The following is a 20,215-nucleotide window of genomic DNA, read 5'->3' as shown; positions in this document are numbered from 1 at the left end:
TAGGCTTAACCCTTTTCTCACCAGCAAGGGGAGGTGTTTCTTGTAGTTCTGCCTCTGTCCTCGCTTCCCCATCGCTGACTGTGTGAGGCTGTAATGATCTGTTCAAAATGTTCCAAACATATATTTGCATAAAGACTTTTGATTTCAGTGTGCCAAATGTGCAACCTGTGCAGAGAGGCAGACTTTTCAAAGAAAAAGGAGATGTAAATGCTGCAATGATTTAATTTTTAGCTCTGTCACAATTTAATGATGGAATAATGTGTTTGTGAACTGTGAAGGGAATGATTAGGAGGCAGTAAAGCGACGTAAAATTTGTTTTGTATTGATTTCTTTTGCACTTATATAAGTCTTTGCATGGGCATGAAAGACAACAGGGCTGTCAGAGGAGAGATCAATTCTGGCAGCTTTGAGTGGGAGAAATGGATGGATGATGCAAGAAGGACTGAAGTCAGAAAACAAGAGATGGAGTCCTGCAGTTCTGACTGATTGCAATTGCAATTTAGTAGCTTGATCCAATTAGTAGGTGGTAGATCATACTCTGTTCCGTTGTGAGGTACAACCAAGACCAGAGGTTGTCCTAGTACCTGACGTTCCTCCTTTAAAGACAATGAGGGAAACCTTTTTACCTTGTCAAAAAGCAAAAGTTGTTGTCAAACCTTTTATTAACAACCCAGTAAATACCGAATTATCCAAGTGCCACCATCTTCACACTTAAAAAGTTACACAACAAAACCGTAGACTTTTTCAATTTTAACAATTTATTGCATTAAGTGACAAACAAACTGTTTTGGCACTGCTTGGTTAACAGACACACATTAATTATGCTTTCCATTTATAATATTCAAAAGTTAAATGTTCCAAATTTAAAGTAGGAAAAATCAACAGACAGTAACTTTAAATTTTAACACAGTCATAATGTATTTGATGTAAGGGTGTGTGAAATATATTGTTTTCAGTAATATCAACATTTCCATGCTAAGAGTGAGGCAGCTGGTATCATCAAGTATTGCACTCATTTAGTAAACAGTGGAAAAACAATTGAAAAAAAGCAAAAGCTGTACAAAGGCACATATATACTCTAGGTCACACATGTTAAGTTCAAGGAACATGTCAGTTGTATCAGGCCAAGTATTGATGACTGTTTTGTCTGTGCCCTGGTATACATATAATGCTGAGGAAAATGTTTGCACCCTTCACCTGATTGACACCTTTGTAGAATGAGATCATATTGTTCATTTGTAATTTCTTTGCCATTATTGCCTTTTTCTAAATGATGGCAAAAGCACAAATGTAAGGAAAATCCTTCCACAGTTGAACTTTAGTTCTGGTTAATCAGGTTCACTATAATGGATGCTAGGCTTGTACCCAAGAAGACTAAATATTGAAGTTTTATTAAAGGGTTCATAAAACAAAGTATTTGTATAAGAGTGTGCACACTTTTGAAACCAAATCATTGCAGCATTTCATAGTTTTTTTAATTTATTTTATTTGTTTATATTTTAGTTTAACTATAAAGGATGGACTTCACATTAAAAGTGGGAAAACGTTTTAAAGTGTTTTTTGTGGTGTTTGATGCACTTTACCAGATTTTGAGAGCCAGTGTGTGCCTTCCATAAATACACAAAGAAGAGAAATGGCATCCTGTGTTGTGTTGAAAAGGCTCACCTAAATAAACAAGGGATGGGCATAGGGGTTTGAGCATATCTGACCCCTTTTATGTTCTGTGATATATAACAAACAATAAATGATAAAAACAATTTCTAATAATAATAATAAAGATATTGTCTAGTTCAATATACAGTATATTCATTGCTATGCATTGAGTCATGTCAACAAAACCATGCTGTTCTTATGCAGGATGATCGTGCATCTTTCACAAAAATGGTAATAGCATCTTTATTTCTTATACAATTTTTACAAAATATGGCCATAAATGTGACTTTAAAATTACAGCTGAGAAAACTGCCAATGTCATGATACATAGAAATATGTACTGTCCATAAACATAAATCTATAAGCAGTGGGGGAACTGGGCATTATAGGGTTGACTGGTAAACTGTGTTACAAATATCGTCATGCTGTCAATTGATTTTTAACAGCTTGAGCTGCAGGAGTTGTTATTATTGTATCACAGTTTGTTGCTTTCTGGCCTTGATGCTGGAATTTCTAAACCAATATATTAAAAGTGGGTTAATGTGACTCCTGTCTCCTAGGCCCTTTCAAGTTAAACTTTCAAAGCAATATGTCATGCTATGCTGCTTTTGCCTCTGAAGCAGTTGTGACTCCAAGCAATGGAACATGCCTGTCAGGCTGTAGTCACATGATGTCCAGTCCAGTAATATATATCAATAATAATGTACAGTCATATTCAATAAATTACAATATGCATTCAGATGATGCTCGTTTGCCAATTTAAAGTGCCTTTAATACCTATTAGCATGTATTAAACATACTTTTCATTAAGCCCATATCTCTGTATAAAAAATTTATTTTTTATTGGTCTGATGTAATATTCTAAAATTCCTTGTTTTCATTAGCTTTACTCATCATAATTAACACAAATAAATTATTAAAAATATCAGTCCGTGTGTAATTAATCTACACAATGTGTTTAACTTAGTGAATTGAGATATTGAAATAAATTAACTTTTCAATTGTATTCTAATTTAATGACTATGACTGTAATTTCATCACTAGAGATTATCTGAAACCCTCCTCTTGGTTTGTCATGACACACAGCAGTGTAGGAAGTTCTCAGAATGTGGTAAGGTGCAATCCTTCATTGGAGTAATCTTTCAATGGTAACAAAATTATTTTAGAAATTTGATTTTGAAAAACCCTTTTTCCAGGGTAGCCCTGCTTTTTAAAGTGTTTTCTCGTGCAAAAATAGATTTACATTGGATTTGTTGTAAGATAAATAAAACATTTTGTAGGGTAAAATGTGAAAGGCTGGAACATACTTATTCAAAATGCTGACAGAAATCTATTAATGCTAAAACGATCAGGATGTAACATTTCCTATTTATGTTTGAATGTCACAAAAACAGCAATTTCCAGGAGATGTCACAAAACAACATTTAGTTGCTGAATGCCAATGTGAAACATCCACTTTCCATGTCCCACTTAGAATATGGGCTTTAATTGATGCATATTGGAGGTGGTGTAATGAGCTTTAGAGACAGTCAGTCTGAGAGTCCTGATGGAGTCCATTATTGACACCAATGTCAACCCTTTTAATGTGGGAGTAGAGGAAAAACCTTTATTGCAATTTGGTACAATCAAGGACACTGGCTCACCCTGAGACATCTGAAGGGAAGAGAGTTTTTATCCTTAGATGCATTAATCTGTAGATGTACATCAATGTGTATCCATCATCAATCATAATCTAAACAGCATCTGTCTGTTGGCCATTTGGCCAAAATCCCTCAGGACACAAAGGCCTCCATATATGATGTATCTTTATACTTTAAATATATATATATATATATATATATTCAAATTTATTGCTGAGAGTACAACCAGGAGCGAGCCCCACCAGCAGTAGTCCGATAAACAAAGATAATATTAAAAAATAAAGACTGTACTGTAAATGAAATAATTATTATTTATCACACTGTTTTTTCAAAACAAGTTAAAATCATTATAGCAAAGCTTTATTATTAAATTCTTGTCAGCGGTCACTAGGCAGAGTGCATCTACTTCGTTGACAGTGGTGCAGACAGAGAGAGGGCAGGGGATTTGGTTTTGGGTGTTAGCCAGGTAGATAAGGGCCAATGATGAGAGGCATGACTCACCACTGCCACACACAGATAGGTGAAAACTGTTACCTTTGAGAAAGAAGCACATACTGTCAAAAGCAAACTGTGGTACGGTGCCCAAAACACTCCTCTCATATCAAGTTCCTAAATTTAAAGGGAAATATGTTAAAAACACAGGAATATATACATTCTGTGGTAAATCCAGTGGCATTTCCAAAATTGTTTGGTCTAGCACAAAATAACTACTAATCAGAAAACACAAAACCACTGTCAGAATTGATTTGGGGATTTTAGGACAATAAAAACAGCACAAGGGTGCTTGCTGTTTGATGACAGATTAAGCTGATGGTAAGGACATGAGATGACACTTGTCTTGGTTTTTTAATCCACTGAAAAAGTATTCTGTTCTGTCAGGTTTTTCCTGCACCGAAGGACATCTCCATAAGCCTCAACTGTCATGGGCTCAGAGCTGTTTCCTTACTGTGAAAGTAACATAGATGTGGACTTGAATCATGCGACTTGGAATCGAGGACTCGAGACTCGAGTCACATAATAAATGACTTTAGATTTGACATGATAAAGTCACCATGACTTTGGATTTGACTTGAACCTTCACACCAATGACACATGACTTTGTTGGACTTTAGCTGTTTGACTTCAAAACACTTAATATCTTACACCAAACATAAAGTGTGTTTCAATGGAACTGTGCCATTTTTTTTATTTCATCAACAGGTAATATACAGATTGCAATAATTTTAGTTTTGTATGGAAATCTGGCTATTTATATGTATTTTTTTACTATCATGGGTCTGTCTACTCATTATTTTCTTTATTAGTTCCTATTGGTGGTTGCCCTGGCAAACGAAAACAGCTTTTAAAAGAATTAACAAATCTCAAGACAATTAATTATTGCTCTGTAATTAAATTGCATGTTTGTTCAAATAATTTGTTTAAGACTCAAAATTAAAAGTCTAGGATTTTGACTTACTTGTGACTTGCAAAACATTAACTTGGTTCTACCTCTAGTAAGTAACACAGGCAGCTCTCTGTAACTAACAGGTTCCCATGGCGATGATCTGGCTTAAACTGACATCAGAAATAAAATCTTTCACCACCAAAACCCCTCCAAACTAAAAAAGATGACACCATAAAAACAGGGCATTATCCAATGATGCATTTTGTACAAGAGCCGGAAAATCTCCCAAAAATATTTTTTTCTGCTTAAAAATATCTTTAGTGGCGACTGTTCTTTTAGTCTGAAAATCCAACTTTGCATTAATACTTAATATTAAGAAAGGTATGGCAAGCCAGTTTGCTGTAACATCTTTCCTAATGTACCTAATGTCTCCAAACACGGCAGCTAGAAGACTCTAAGGTTCTAAGTGAAGACCGCCAACTTAACGATGAAAACATACAGGCTCAATTTGGATGACTGATTAGTGGTCCCTAGAGTAGGAGGAGCTTGCCATAAAATGATGATTACAAAATGGTTAGGATTAGAGATTTTCAAAGACAAAAGTACACCGTTACAAAAATTTCTAGTTTGTTTTTTATGTGAAAAGGCATTGTTTTACTCTGTGGTTTAAAATAAACTTTATTAAGCAACTGCACAATCAAACAAGGAGAAATTACTGTTATTTAATCAAAAAATTTTATTTATTAAAAAATTACCAACAATTGAACACTACATCACTGGGTGATTTAAAACATAGAAGTTGTACCACAGAAGAAAAAAAATGAGAGAAAGAGGGAATTACATTTATGTGAACATAAATTATAACCTGAATAGTTTTGATTTGATTTGAAGGACTTACTAAACAGCTAAAATCATTCCACAAGTATAATAAATCTAACTTAATTCTGAAAAAGTTGCTATTTTGAATAAAAGGAGGCAAGCATGTTGGGAAAAACTGCAGGAAAGTCCAAAGGTTTGATTTAAATATTAAGCAGTAACTGGGTTTGGGATTTTTCTAACAAACAAATGTGTAAAATCAAGGTTTTTATGAAAACACGAAATAAAAATAGTTTACCAACACAAAAGTAGTATCAAAAGTAGTTTCTAACACAAGGCTCCGAGTGATACTAAAAGAAGAGCCATTTGGCAGCTGGAAGAGCTGGCTCGATGGACTTTTATCATGACATGGCGGCATTGGCACATGGTGGAATGATTGATTCTGGTCACCAGACAATATTTTTGGTGCATCTTTAGAGGTAGCATATTGATTCTGTAATGTTAATGTAATTAGTTTTTATGTTTTATTTATTACTTGCACAAATCACTTCTGCCATTCAGTGGAAATGAAAAAAATAATTATGTTGCGTCTGCTATGAATCAGAAAAAGGATTCCAGGAATCACTGAGGCAGAAAGAGGGATTAGTAACTTGTAGTCTCTCCAGATTTTGCAGGGATCAGAAAAGCCACTAACCTGCTTTTGTCTTGCGTGGAAGTCAGGGCTTGACCTGAGAAACGTGGAACGTGGGGTGAATCCTCATGGAGTTGGGTAATCTCAGTCGTACAGCGACAGGGTTGATGATCTTGGAGATTGGGAAAGGTCCAACAAATCGGGGTGCCAATTTCCGGGAGTCTACCCTTAATGGGAGGTCCTTGGCGGAGAGCCAAACTTTCTGCCCCACCTAGTACTTAGGGGCAGGGATCCGTCTCCGGTTGGCCGTTCTTGACTGAACCAGTGACATTCTGATCATCGACCTCCTGGCCTTTCTCCATATTTTTGGCACCTTAGGGCAGCCGCTTGGGCGGACGGAACATTAGCTTCTCTCTCCTGAACTGAAAACAGGGGTGGCTAGAAACCAAACACAACATGAAAAGGCGACAAACCAGTGGCACTTGATTACATAGAGTTCATGTCGTATTCAACCCAGGGCAAATTTTGTGACCACTTGGTCGGGTCAGACTCACATAAGATACGAAGTTTGGTTTCATCTTCTTGGTTGGCTCTCTCGGTTTGGACATCAGACTGAGGATGAAACCCTGAGGAAAGACTAACAGAAATTCCCAACAAAGAACAAAACTCCTTCCAGAAACATGACACAAATTGGGGTCCTCTATTGGAAACAATGTCATTTGGGATTCCATGGAGCCTGAAAACTTCTCGGGTCAATATCTCACCCATCTCCTTAGCAGATGGAAGCTTCTCCAACGGCACCAGATGAACCATCTTTGAAAATCTGTCAATTATGGTTAGTAGTACAGAGTGACCATTAGAAACCGGTAGACCTGTCACAAAATCCATCGCAATATGTGACCATGGGCGAGGGAGAATGGGCAAAGAGTACAACAACCCCACAGGGGGGCGACGAGAAGGCTTGGCTTGACAACATTGAGTGCATTCAGCAACAACATTTTTGACATCCATGACCAGCGATGGCCACCAAAACTGAGTTCGAACTGTCTGAATGGTTCTGCTGATTCCTGGATGACAAGCTAAATGAGAGCAATGACAAGACTCCAGTACCTTAGGCACAAGGCATTCAGGGACAAAACAGTGGTCAGGTGGACATGATGGTGGGATAGGCAGACCCCTAATGGCTTCCTGGACCTCCCTTTCCACCTCCACTCGGGACACAGACAACCTGACGGTTTCAGGAAGGATAAACTCCTCTTCACCCGCAGACTGAGATTCTTCAGGCTCTTGAATCCGGGATAGGGCGTAAGGTTTGCCATTTTTACTCCCTGGCCTGTAAGACAGGGAGAAATTAAAACAACCGAAAAACAGAGCCCACCTAGCCTGTCCGGGGTTTAGCCGTTTTGCTGATTTCAGGTACTCCAAGTTCTTATGGTCAGTCCACACCATAAATGGCTCCTTAATCCCCTCCAGCCAATGTCTCCACTCTGTCAATGCCAACTTGACAGCCAATAACTCTCTGTCTCCCACGTCGTAATTCCGCTCAGCCTGTGACAGAGTCCTTGAAAAGAAGGCACATGGGTGAACACGATCATCCTCACCTCTTTGGCTTAATACAGCTCCAACCCCAGTGCTTGAGGCATCCACCTCCACAATAAACTGTCTCTCTGGGTCAGGAGACCGTAACACTGGAGCTGATGTGAAGAGTTCCTTTAACCTATTGAAGGCCTTCTCTGCATCCTTATTCCACACAAATTTCACCTTGGAAGAGGTAAGAGCGTTTAGGGGAGTAGCAACCAGGCTGTCATTTCTAATAAACCTCCTATAGAAGTTTGTGAAGCCCAGAAATCTTTGAAGCTGCTTGCGATCAGTTGGAACAGGCCATTCCAATACGGCCTTAACTTTGGAGGGGTCGACAAGCACTTGATCTGGGGAAATGATGAAGCCCAAAAAGGAAGTGGTAGTTATGTGGAACTCACATTTCTCTGCCTTGACGAACAACTGGTTTTGGAGAACACGCATGAGAAAAGCTCTGACATGTTTCCTGTGGGTTTCCAGATCTTGAGAATAAATTAGTATGTCATCAAGATAAACAAATACGAATTGACCCACCATGTCTCTTAGAACGTCATTGGCCAATGACTGAAAAACTGCAGGAGCGTTAGTAAATCCGAATGGCATGACCTTGTATTCATAATGGCCCGTAGGCGTGTTGAAAGCCGTTTTCCACTCATCTCCTTCTCTGATTCGGATCAGATGATATGCATTCCTTAGATCCAGCTTAAAAAATATCTTGGCTCCCTGGATCTGATCAAAAGCTGTGTTCATGAGTGGTAAGGGATATCTATTTTTAACTGTTATCTCATTAAGGCCTCTATACATGCATGCTCAGTATGAGGGATTGCGGCAAAGTCAACGCCAGTGACTGTCCACTGTCTCTACATGCTCATCCGGGAGGAGGGAATGCTGCAAGTCACTGACTGGATGCAATCTGCTGGGTTTCCTTAGATAGAAAAACTTTGTATCCAATTAGATTAAAAAGCTAACTCCGACTGCACTGTTCAATTGTTAGGATTAATAGGAATGTATGTACCTGACTGTTGTGAAGTGCCTTGAGACAACATGTGTTGTGAATTAGCGCTATATAAATAAAATGGAATTGAATTGAATTATAATCAATGCATGGTCTCAATGAACCATCCTTCCCAACGAAAAAGAAACCAGCACCTGCAGGAGAGGAAGAGGGTTGAATGTGCCCTGCCTTTAATGCCTCATCAACATAACTCTCCATGGCCCTGTGCTCTGGACCGGACAATGAATAGGTTCTACCTTTAGGGGGTGATGTGCCAGGAAGCAAATCAATAGCACAATCATAAGGTCTATGGGGTGGCAGAGCTGTGGCCTTGATTTTATTAAAAAGCTCCTTTAAATCATGGTATTCTTGCGGTACCTTGGATAAATCCAGATAGGTCTCCTCAACCTCATTCTCCACACTGACCTCCATAGCAGCAGACAAAAGACAGTCAGCCGAACATGACTCAGACCAACCCAAAACTTCTTTTTTCTTCCAGTCGATGTGAGGGTTGTGTTTCTGCAACCAGGAGGCCCCTAGGACTACAGGAAGTTCCGGTGAATTAATGATCATGAAAGTTACTTTTTCTTGATGATTACCTCCAACTGTTAAGATAATCTCCTCTGTCCTGAGATGTGAATTGTTCATGCTGTGACCATCCAAAGCCAGCACGTGTCTTGTGTCAGCTGACGGAATAGGTTTTATGCCGTTCTTATTTGCAAATGTTTCGTCCATGAATTCAGTATCTGCTCCTGAATCAATAAACACGGCCCCCTGGAGAGACAAAGAGGTTTGAAAATGGGCAGGAAACAAGAAGGAGGAGGCAGATAGTTGACTTCTGCTCAGTAGAGACCTCCCTTCCTCTGCTGAGCCTGTCCTTTTAGTGGACACCTGAGTGCTAATGTCCCTTCTCTCCACAATAAAAACAGAACTTGAATCTTCTCCGACGATCTTTCTCCTCAGGGGTAATCTTGGTTCTGCCCAATTGCATGGGCTCACAATTATCATTTTCCTCAGTGAGAGCTGACCGACTCCTTCTCTCATACTGGTGTGCAAAAACCTGAGTTAATGATGAGCGACCCTTCTCATGGCGCTTCTCCTTCCTTCTCTCTGCCAGCCAAATATCAATGCGAGCAGCCAAATCCTCAAGTTGTTTCAGGGAAGAAGGATAATCACGGGTCGCTAGCTCATCCTTGATGTCTTCGTTTAATCCTTTTATGAATGCATCCATTTGTGCTGCCTCATTCCAACAGCTCTCTGCAGCCAACAAATGAAAGTCAATTACAGGTCCTTGTAATGATGAAAATTTAACATTCATATATTTTAGATTCATTGCACACTAACTGAAATATTTAAGGTATTTTATTGTCTTAATACAGATGATTTTGGCATACAGCTCATGAAAACCCAAAATTCCTATCTCACAAAATTAGCATATCATTAAAAGGGTCTCTAAACGAGCTATGAACCTAATCATCTGAATCAACGAGTTAACTCTAAACACCTGCAAAAGATTCCTGAGGCCTTTAAAACTCCCAGCCTGGTTCATCACTCAAAACCCCAATCAAGTAAGACTGCCGACCTGACTGCTGTCCAGAAGGCCACTATTGACACCCTCAAGCAAGAGGGTAAGACACAGAAAGACATTTCTGAATGAATAGGCTGTTCCCAGAGTGCTGTAACAAGGCACCTCAGTGGGAACTCTGTGGGAAGGAAAAAGTGTTGCAGAAAACGCTGCACAACGAGAAGAGGTGACCGGACCCTGAGGAAGATTGTGGAGAAGGGCCGATTCCAGACCTTGGAGGACCTGCGGAAGCAGTGGACTGAGTCTGGAGTAGAAACCTCCAGAGCCACCGTGCACAGGCGTGTGCAGGAAATGGGCTACAGGTGCCGCATTCCCCAGGTCAAGCCACTTTTGAACCAGAAACAGCGGCAGAAGCGCCTGACCTGGGCTACAGAGAAGCAGCACTGGACTGTTGCTCAGTGGTCCAAAGTACTTTTTTCGGATGAAAGCAAATTCTGCATGTCATTCGGAAATCAAGGTGCCAGAGTCTGGAAGAAGACTGGGGAGAAGGAAATGCCAAAATGCCAGAAGTCCAGTGTCAAGTACCCACAGTCAGTGATGGTCTGGGGTGCCGTGTCAGCTGCTGGTGTTGGTCCACTGTGTTTTATCAAGGGCAGGGTCAATGCAGCTAGCTATCAGGAGATTTTGGAGCACTTCATGCTTCCATCTGCTGAAAAGCTTTATGGAGATGAAGATTTCATTTTTCAGCACGACCTGGCACCTGCTCACAGTGCCAAAACCACTGGTAAATGGTTTACTGACCATGGTATCACTGTGCTCAATTGGCCTGCCAACTCTCCTGACCTGAACCCCATAGAGAATCTGTGGGATATTGTGAAGAGAACATTGAGAGACTCAAGACCCAACACTCTGGATGAGCTAAAGGCCGCTATCGAAGCATCCTGGGCCTCCATAAGACCTCAGCAGTGCCACAGGCTGATTGCCTCCATGCCACGCCGCATTGAAGCAGTCATTTCTGCAAAAGGATTCCCTACCAAGTATTGAGTGCATAACTGTACATGATTATTTGAAGGTTGACGTTTTTTGTATTAAAAACACTTTTTATTTTATTGGTCGGATGAAATATGCTAATTTTGTGAGATAGGAATTTTGGGTTTTTCATGAGCTGTATGCCACAATCATCCATATTATCCATATTATCCACAATAAAAGACCTGAAATATTTCAGTTAGTGTGCAATGCATCTAAAATATATGAATGTTAAATTTTCATCATTACATTATGGAAAATAATGAAGTTTTTCACAATATGCTAATATTTTGAGAAGGACCTGTATATAGGTCGAGACAGGTTGATCACCCTGTTTGAGGGACAATAATCCTCTTGCGGCCTCACGACTTGGAATGACCGGGTCAAAAACTCGAATGAGTTCCTTGGGAAAAGTTTCATAAAGATCACAAGATGCAGACCTGTTATGCCATTCAGCAGTTCCCCACTGTTTTGCCTTTCCTGCCATCTGAGATATATCTAACGCCACCTTGGAACGTTCAGTGGGAAAGGATGACGGCTGAAGCTCAAAACGAATTTCACACTGAGTTAGAAAAGCTCGACATTGGTCTGAGTCTCCCCTGAACATCTCAGGCAGAGAGAGGCGTGGCTCCCTTACCTCTGCTGTTGTCCGTGTAACTTGGGCGTGGTTTCTTTGTGACGGTGGCGGCTCGGAGACAAGATTGCCAGAATGTAATGTGGAAATTATTTCCTCCATGTCGGAACCCAACCAGGAAAGGGTCTCATCAACGTGGGTCTGCCACTGTTGTGCTGGCGATGGGTCAATTTTTGGCCAGATTTTTCTGCTATGAATCAGAAAAAGGCAGACCCAAGATTCAGCCAGACACAGTACTGGAAGTTTAAAAGGTTTATTCAGCCACAGGAAAACGTCACACAGGTAACACTCCTCACAGCTTCCAGGAATCACTGAGGCAGAAAGAGGGATTAGTGACTTGTCGTCCCTCCTGATTTTGCAGGGATCAGAAAAGTCACTAACCTGCTTTTGTCTTGAGTGGAACTTGAAACCCAGAGGGGAAACCTCAGTGGGCGGCAGGCGGTGATCTGTACAGCACAGGTAAGAAGTGACTCCAGGCTGAATAATCCAAGGGCTAGGCTGGCTCAATAATACATAGACAGAAACAGGGTCAACGATCGGAACAAGAGGCGTCAGGCAAGGGGCAGGCAGAGGCATAAACCAGATGCAGGAAACAAGGTCAACAACCAAAATCCAAATAGTCTGACAGGGAGCAGGCAGAGGCATAAATCCAAAAGGCAAGGCAAGGTCAAGAACAATGATCAGACAGGAAGGAAAGCTGGATATCTACTCACACAATGGCTTTCAAAAATCTGGCACCGTCTGCTTGTCAGAGTCAGTATATATCAGGGAAGACACAGGTGCTTGGCATGCCATAGATTGCACTGCACTGCAGCAGCCACCAGGTGCATCTCATCAGCTGATAGCAGCCCGGGAGACAGGTTAGAGCAGACGTGCCAGAATCATAACAGTATCATTCATCGAAGAAAGTAGTTATAAGATATAAGAAACCTTCAAAATGACCTATATTACATGCAGTACTAATATACTATCACACACATTCTTGGGCAGACAATATACATAAGGTGTTTTAAAGATTCTGCAGTAAAAACACAGCACCTCCCAAACTTCAAAGTTCAGTAGAAGAATGAAGTTAATATTTAATCTCTATTAATATTTTATGTGAACTTTTTCCTTTCACTTTAATGTCTTATTTCAACTACATACTTTTTTTTGCTCCTCTCACCCTTAAGTGCCTTTAGATGTTCATGAATCTGGTATGTTTATTTGCCTGCTGATACTCAAAATGTCAGAATAACTTCCCACACCCTCCCTTGTTGCATACTTGTGGTGAATCTGTGAGAAGTAGACTCTCTTTCTTGGTCTGTGGAATTAAGTAAATGCACAGGTGCTGTCACTTACTGGCCCAAACATCCACACTGTGCAAGCAAACATCAGTAGATAACCATGTAGCAGTGAGACAGGAGCCAGCAGGACAGGAGTACCCTGATCTCAGACTTTTTATCTCCTCTATGCAGCAGGCATCGGATACCCATTTGGTGCCACTGTGATTTGCCCCAGAACTGAAGCATTAATGGAGAGGCTGGTCTGCTGTCACAAGAGCTATAGAAAGTGCCCTCTTCAAAAACCCCGAGCTTTTGGTCCAACCTCTCGTGGGCATGTGGGATCTGATAACAATGGAGAAAACAAATATTGTTTCCTGTGCTGCTCTGACTCAGGTTTGTGTGTGTAATTCTAATCTGACCAGCAGCACATCCTATTTCCCTCATTATTCACCTAACACTCCTCAGTCGATGCAGGAACAAGAGACTCAGACAAAAGGCAAATAAAAGTAAATATTAAATTCAGTAGGTGGATAAATGATGTTGATATCGCAGTTATATTAAATGCTGTGTTTTTAGTGTTTCCGACTACAAAAATATTTATACCCTTAGAACTTTTCGACATTTTCAATCCATAACGACCAACAACTTTAATGTATTTTATTGAGATTTAAATCATATGTCAACACAAACAAGTGTATAATTGTGAAGTTCAAGGAAAATATACTATGTTGAACAAAAGCATTTACAGCTGGTATATCTCCACTGGCTTTGCGCATCTGAAGAGAGAAATTTTCATCCATCATTGAACAACAGTTTCAAAGTCCTGAGCAGGGGTTCCAACAGGCAAACCCACCATTTCTAGCTTTGTTTCCATTGAGGGATGACTAATAATTGTTCTGTTACAAACATTTGTACTCTGTTTACTATTTAGGCCACATTTTGAAGTCAAATGATTGCAGCCATTTTACTTGTCATATGTTTGGAAAACCATATTGTGTTAGTATATCTAATGAAACCCCCCAAAATAGAAATAGATATTTGTTTTTAATGTGACAAAATGTGAATAGAATCAATGAGCATTAAGGTGCCTGTAACATGCTTTTACCACAAATGCAGAAATTGAAAGAAAACATCTTAATATTGAAGAAATTGGGCAGTAATTGGCATGATATTAGGATTAAAGATATCATAAAAGACAATTATGACACAAAATAGGCATATTTCATAGGTCATTTTGCAAAGTCCAAAGTCGCCCGAAAATGATGCGAAAGGGGATGTCTCCGGTCATTCATTGTGTGAGCATCAATGATAAGCTGTTCAGGTAGAAGCCAAGTTACGTTAAAAACAGCATTAATATGGTAAAACGGTGCATTGCTGGTGGTGGCCGCAATACTATGACACCAGCCGTTAGTCTGCACTACTTTCCTGAAGCGAAGAGGATCAGAGCTGCCTGGATCAGAGCTAGAAAACTGACGAGGAACAGATAGCTGGTCCCGCCAAGCACAGCCAGTTGTGATTGGAGGACTTCTTGGAAAACTGCTACGAAGAAGAAACCTCTGAGATCATGTCAGAGGTCGGGATATCTTCCAGATGAAGGAGAATGTTGAAGCAGATGCTATAGCCTTGCTGTTTAGAGCATCTGCTGTGAAAAGATCACCAAAGAAAATGTTGTTGCTGCTGTTGCTAAATGGATCAGGGCTCAGCAGGTAAGAACACTTCCTTGTTGCAAAGGAACATTTAGATATCGGCAGTTATTGTTAATATTTAAACAACCAAAATTAGTATATTATAAATAATAATAATACAAAAGTATTATTATAAAAAATAAGAGAAATTATGCATACATTCTGGTATAAAGTTAAAAAGAATTACACCAGGTAGTGTCTTCAGATCTTGAATTATCCCTTGTGTCTGCTGCTGCTCCATGCTGCTCACTTCGCCTCCGGTTGTTTCACTCAGCAACGTATTTACTGTAACCCTAGATTTACACTGCATCTGCTCTGATCCTGTACGGATCCCGTCCGTTGCGAAGCCTGAAGGTGCTCCAAGAACCATACGCAGATCACACAATAAAAGCCAGTAATAAATGCGGTAGGAAGTCTTTTGTTTTATGCATCTAGATATTTTCATGTGTTTTATTCTACACTGGGTGAGTTCACTGAGTGCAGCGAAGCTACATTTGTTGCTTAGTTTGGTGCATTTAATGTTTAATTGCTCGGTTTAGAATACCTTATGCATATAGCCCAGTAACTGAACTAATGCAAACAACTGCTAACATATACACATGTATATATAGATATATGTGTGTATATTTATTAATATAGAGAGATTTAGTCTGTTTTTAGTGAATTATTTTGAAAATCCTGGTGTTGTGCTCGTTCTTTTTGCTGGTGGTGTGGTACGATTCATGCAGCTTGACCTCAGCTGTGCTCTGGCATCTGGGAAAAATAGAGAAATGGCTGGCCGGCCGCACCACTTGTGCTCTGCCATCTAATGACAGCTGACTTTTTCTCCTGACTCTGCTGCATCTCTCTCCGATAGTGACTGAAACATATTTAAAGAAATATCAGACTCTTCGATGCCATCTGTGTTGCTGGCCATTGTAGTAACAGTCAGTTTATGTGCGTGGGTTCCCCTCTGACGTCATAAAACAGCGCAAAGGAGTAGTCTGGAAATGCCTTTGAAATTTATGATCGTATATCTCAACAACTGTTCATTTCAGCAGTACAAATTTACTTTTGAAATATTTTATTTGTCGTCAGTTTAATAGTTTTGACCCACATGCGGAGAGACACTCAGGAGGCAGGAGAAAAGATTAACAAGTTTATTTTCTTTTAGTAGTGAATAATGGAACTGGAACCGAGGCTGGAGACACCAAACTGTACAAGAGAAATGAAAGGGGTAAGTAACTTTGAAATGCGGTTGGGAAGCAATAGAAAATTAATTTAAGTTGTTGCTTACTGGAGATGAAGAGGAGTTTATTTGAGGGAGAATGATGTGGAGCCTGGGAGAACAGTAATGCAGCTGTTGAGTCTGCGAGTCAGTCCAAGGAGGTGGTGAGTTCTCAAGGGAAAGTTCAGGTGAGGTCTTGACAGTTTCGGAAGCTGCATGTGAAGGTAATAGTTGAAGGGTGAGCAGGGTGAGCTTACTAAAGGAGGTAGGCTTGAGCTGTCAGCTAGTACTTGAGCCAGGTAAGTTTCTTGAAGGATTTGAAGCTCTGACTGAGGCAGGATCCAAAGCTGAGATTTTGAGCCAAGGCTGAAGGTTGCAGGAGCTTTGAGGCTTGGACTTGGAAGTCACCTAGGAAGGAGCACACAAAGAGGTAAACAACTATGAACTTTGCCATGAACACAGAACTTAGCTTGGCCAGATGACGTTACCACAAAGGCTAAGAGGCACTGGAGTGCTGACAGCTCCACCTTCTTATACTCCTCCAGATGGTTGAAGATGAGGAACACCTGCTACCCTCCACAACAGAGGATCCTGGCGGCATCTAGTGGTGAGTAAGTGTAAGCAGCAGGCACAACCAATACATGACAAAAACTCCCAGACTCCGACATTATTAGTGTTTCCGTTCCATAAATGTAATTGGATTTATCATACAAATTTGATGTCACAGGCATTTTAAGCTGAGCTAATCACAGTGCAAAGGTTTGTCCAGTTTGTATTTTTTTTTCCAGGAGCAGGACTTTCTTGTAGTCTTTTTTCAGTTTGTCAGAAGGTCTTTCAAAGTTAAATGGTGTGAATATTTTTGCTAAGCACTGTATAACTGTCACTTGGTTATCATTTCTCTACTGGTAGCCTGCTGTTTTTGGCATTTTCAGTTTGAAAAAAAGGCAATATATTGATTTATGTTTTACCCACAAATTTGATCAAACTTAAATAAATTTTGTATTATTTTCTTTTAAAGTCAGAAGTTTACATATGTTGAGATTACTAGCTTTTTAAAGTTATTTTAAGGTAACCCTTCAAATACATTGCCTCTGTTTGTGACACCATGCATATCAAAACAAATCAGCCAAGAAATCAGGAAGCTAACTTTGAATCTCCACAAGACTGGTTCATCCTTGGGTTCCAGATGCCTGACGTGGCCACATTCATCTGTTCAAACTATTTTACACAACTATAAACACCATGGAAATGGCCGGCCATCATATTTTTCAGGAATGACACTGGTCCTGTGTCTCAGAGAACAACTTGTTTCGGTGGGAAATGTGTCGATCAACAATAGAATAAAAGCAAAAGACCTTGTAAATTTAAGAGAGTATCATTATCCTCAGTGAAACAAGTCCTGTACCAACACAGGCAGAAAGGTCACTCAGAGAGAAAGAAGCCGTTACTCCAAAAGCAACACAGAAGCCCAGATTACATTTTGCAAAAACAAAGATCTTAATATTGGAGACATCTCCTGTGTTTGGCTACAATGCCCATTAAGTCATTAAATGAAATATTTAGCTTAATTTAATGAGAAAAAATATGCAATGCAAGTAAATATGAATATAAATATAATGAAGTCCTAAACACACCAACACACCTCTAAGTTCCCTAAAAGGAATAGTTATTCCTTCAGTGCACTGATATAATCCCATGCACATGAGTAACAAATGCAAGAGCAGTTTTATAAACTGATGACATAGATTTATGTGTGTCCCTTTAATATAACATATTACTGTTCAGTCACTGAACATGTGCAGACTTCTGTGTTACCTTTAGAGATATGCATAATGCAGATTTCTTTTTTTGTGAAGAAAATTGTTTATAAATTGTTCTTTTCATTTTGCCAAAGGCTGGTGCTGTGCAAGCATAATTGCATGCTGCATCATAAATCAGATGGTAAGATCCTCAGCTTTTTTTTTTGTAGCAAAACATTTTTCAATACGGAGAACAAATGCATGCAATTTGTTATTTAACCCTGTAAAATCTTGTTTAACTTACTCATTAAAAATGAAACTCTTCATTCATTCTGGGCTACACTTTATCTTTATTCTGTTTTATGTTTTTGCTTGTTCTAGTGTTATCCACTGTTATTCAATGAACAGTTCATGGCAGTGTGATTTTTCACCCTTTTTCCTCCTTGTCCAAATCACTTATTTTTGCATCTTAGTTGCTGCAAGGTTAGAACAACAAGGTGAAGTCAACTAATTAACCTTCAACATTTGATTGGAAATTTTCGATATGGCTTTCAATCCTAAATACCCCCCACAAACACTTGCGTGGGAGAGACTGTCCAGCTCTTTCCAGCTGTACAGTGACCTCTTCACTGTTCTCTGTCATAGAGACGAACAACCTCTTTTGCATCAGGCCCTCAGAAGCTGGCCACTTCCTGTTTCAACACAACATCTGTTTACGTTTGCCGTGTCAAAGATTGTCCAGAGAGGCGTGGGAACCCGAGACATTGCATGGCAGTCCCTGCTCCTTCAAGGAATGGGACAAGTGCAGCGAAAGGGTGGCTCTCAGGGGGGAAGCACGTATCGCTAAAACTTTGCAGACGCACACATGCACACGTTCTGGATTCTCCCCATAGACACTCACTCATCACAGCGTTCTCTGTTTATCCTCTCATTTCTTCCAAATATTCAGCTTTTGCTGGGAATTTATCTTACTGGAGGTGCAATGTTTTCTTCATCTGTAACTGGTTTCGGAAGTTTTAGTAACAGATTTGTAACTCAGACCAATGCAAGGATCAAACATTTAGTTGATTCTTTTTTGAATAACATTTTGAATGCATACAAGGAATCTTATTTTGCAAATAAATATTTTTACTGTTTGTTAGACTACTAATGTTTGTGTGACTTTGAATAATCTAATCTTGTCATTGACTTTGGTTTTCTTAACTGACTGTCCATTGATACAATGCCTTATCCCAGTTCTCAGAAGCCATCAGGGTACCAACAGATAGGGAATTTAATTTTTTTAAAGAAATGGTCTGCCAAAGAGCGCAAATGCCATTGGTCTCTGAAAACTGCAGCAGCAAAGACAAATGACTTTGTGATGAACACTGACTTTAGTGCCTTTAGTCACTTTAGAAAACAAGCCTGCATTGGACTTCATATGTAAACTACCCATAATTTTAAAAATATAGGAAAAAACACAAAGATGGGTGGAGAAATTTTCTGCAGCAAGCTTGCTTGTTTACAGACTGTTGCCTTTATTAAGCCCAGGAATGAGACGGATGCCATAAGAGATGTTAAATGACAGTAAATATTTCATTTTGAGTGTTGCAACCCTCAGTTTCAGTGTATTCTGACTAAAGTCTTTCCAAAGAATACTTTTGAACTTATGGTTAGAAAACTGCGTAGACAGCATCCGGTTCTTATGCTCCACTAATCTGGAACAAACTTCCAGAAAACTGTAAAAATGCTGTATTATGGGTTTGTTGTTGAGTTACTTTGACAGTTCTATTTAAACTATTAACTGAAACATCATTAATGTTTGCCTGTAGTTCAACTTTTCTTTACTTTCCTTTATCACGCCACTGCAATGTACTTTTTTTCATCATGCAAAGCACTTTGAATTGTCTTGTTGCCGAAATGTGCTTCACAAATACACTTGCCTTGCATACCTTTAGTAAGTGATAGAGTAAACAAATAAAATGGTAAAAAGAATATTTCTTATCTTACAAATATATGCTAATTGGTATGCATGGATTTGTTGGTATCTCTAAAGAGACAATTTATTTGTTGTATAATAGTCATGTTTCTGAGCATTTAATGTCATAGGTATTGCAGTCATTTAGAATGTTCATAGAGAACAAACCTGCTACTGGTCAAGCCAAGCTTTTTTATTTTACATTGTTTCTCTAATGAATGAGTTTATTCATAGGATTTGCACAATACATGTTAAATTACAGTTATAGTCTAATTACGTCAGAAAAACCTGACATTTGAGCAGGAGTGTGGATACTTTTGAGAGCCACTCTATGTTTCAGCTGCTCTGCTAACTGTTGCAGCAAACAACAAAAAGATCACAAAAAGAGAAAAACATGTTTTTGTATAGAACAAACTGGATAAGCAGAGACATATGTATCTAGAAAATTAATCTCTAATACTACAGAGACACAGAGTTA

Source organism: Girardinichthys multiradiatus, chromosome 2 (assembly GCF_021462225.1).
Source record: "Girardinichthys multiradiatus isolate DD_20200921_A chromosome 2, DD_fGirMul_XY1, whole genome shotgun sequence".
Classification (NCBI taxonomy): domain Eukaryota; kingdom Metazoa; phylum Chordata; class Actinopteri; order Cyprinodontiformes; family Goodeidae; genus Girardinichthys; species Girardinichthys multiradiatus.
Note: the sequence above shows the minus strand (reverse complement) of the source record.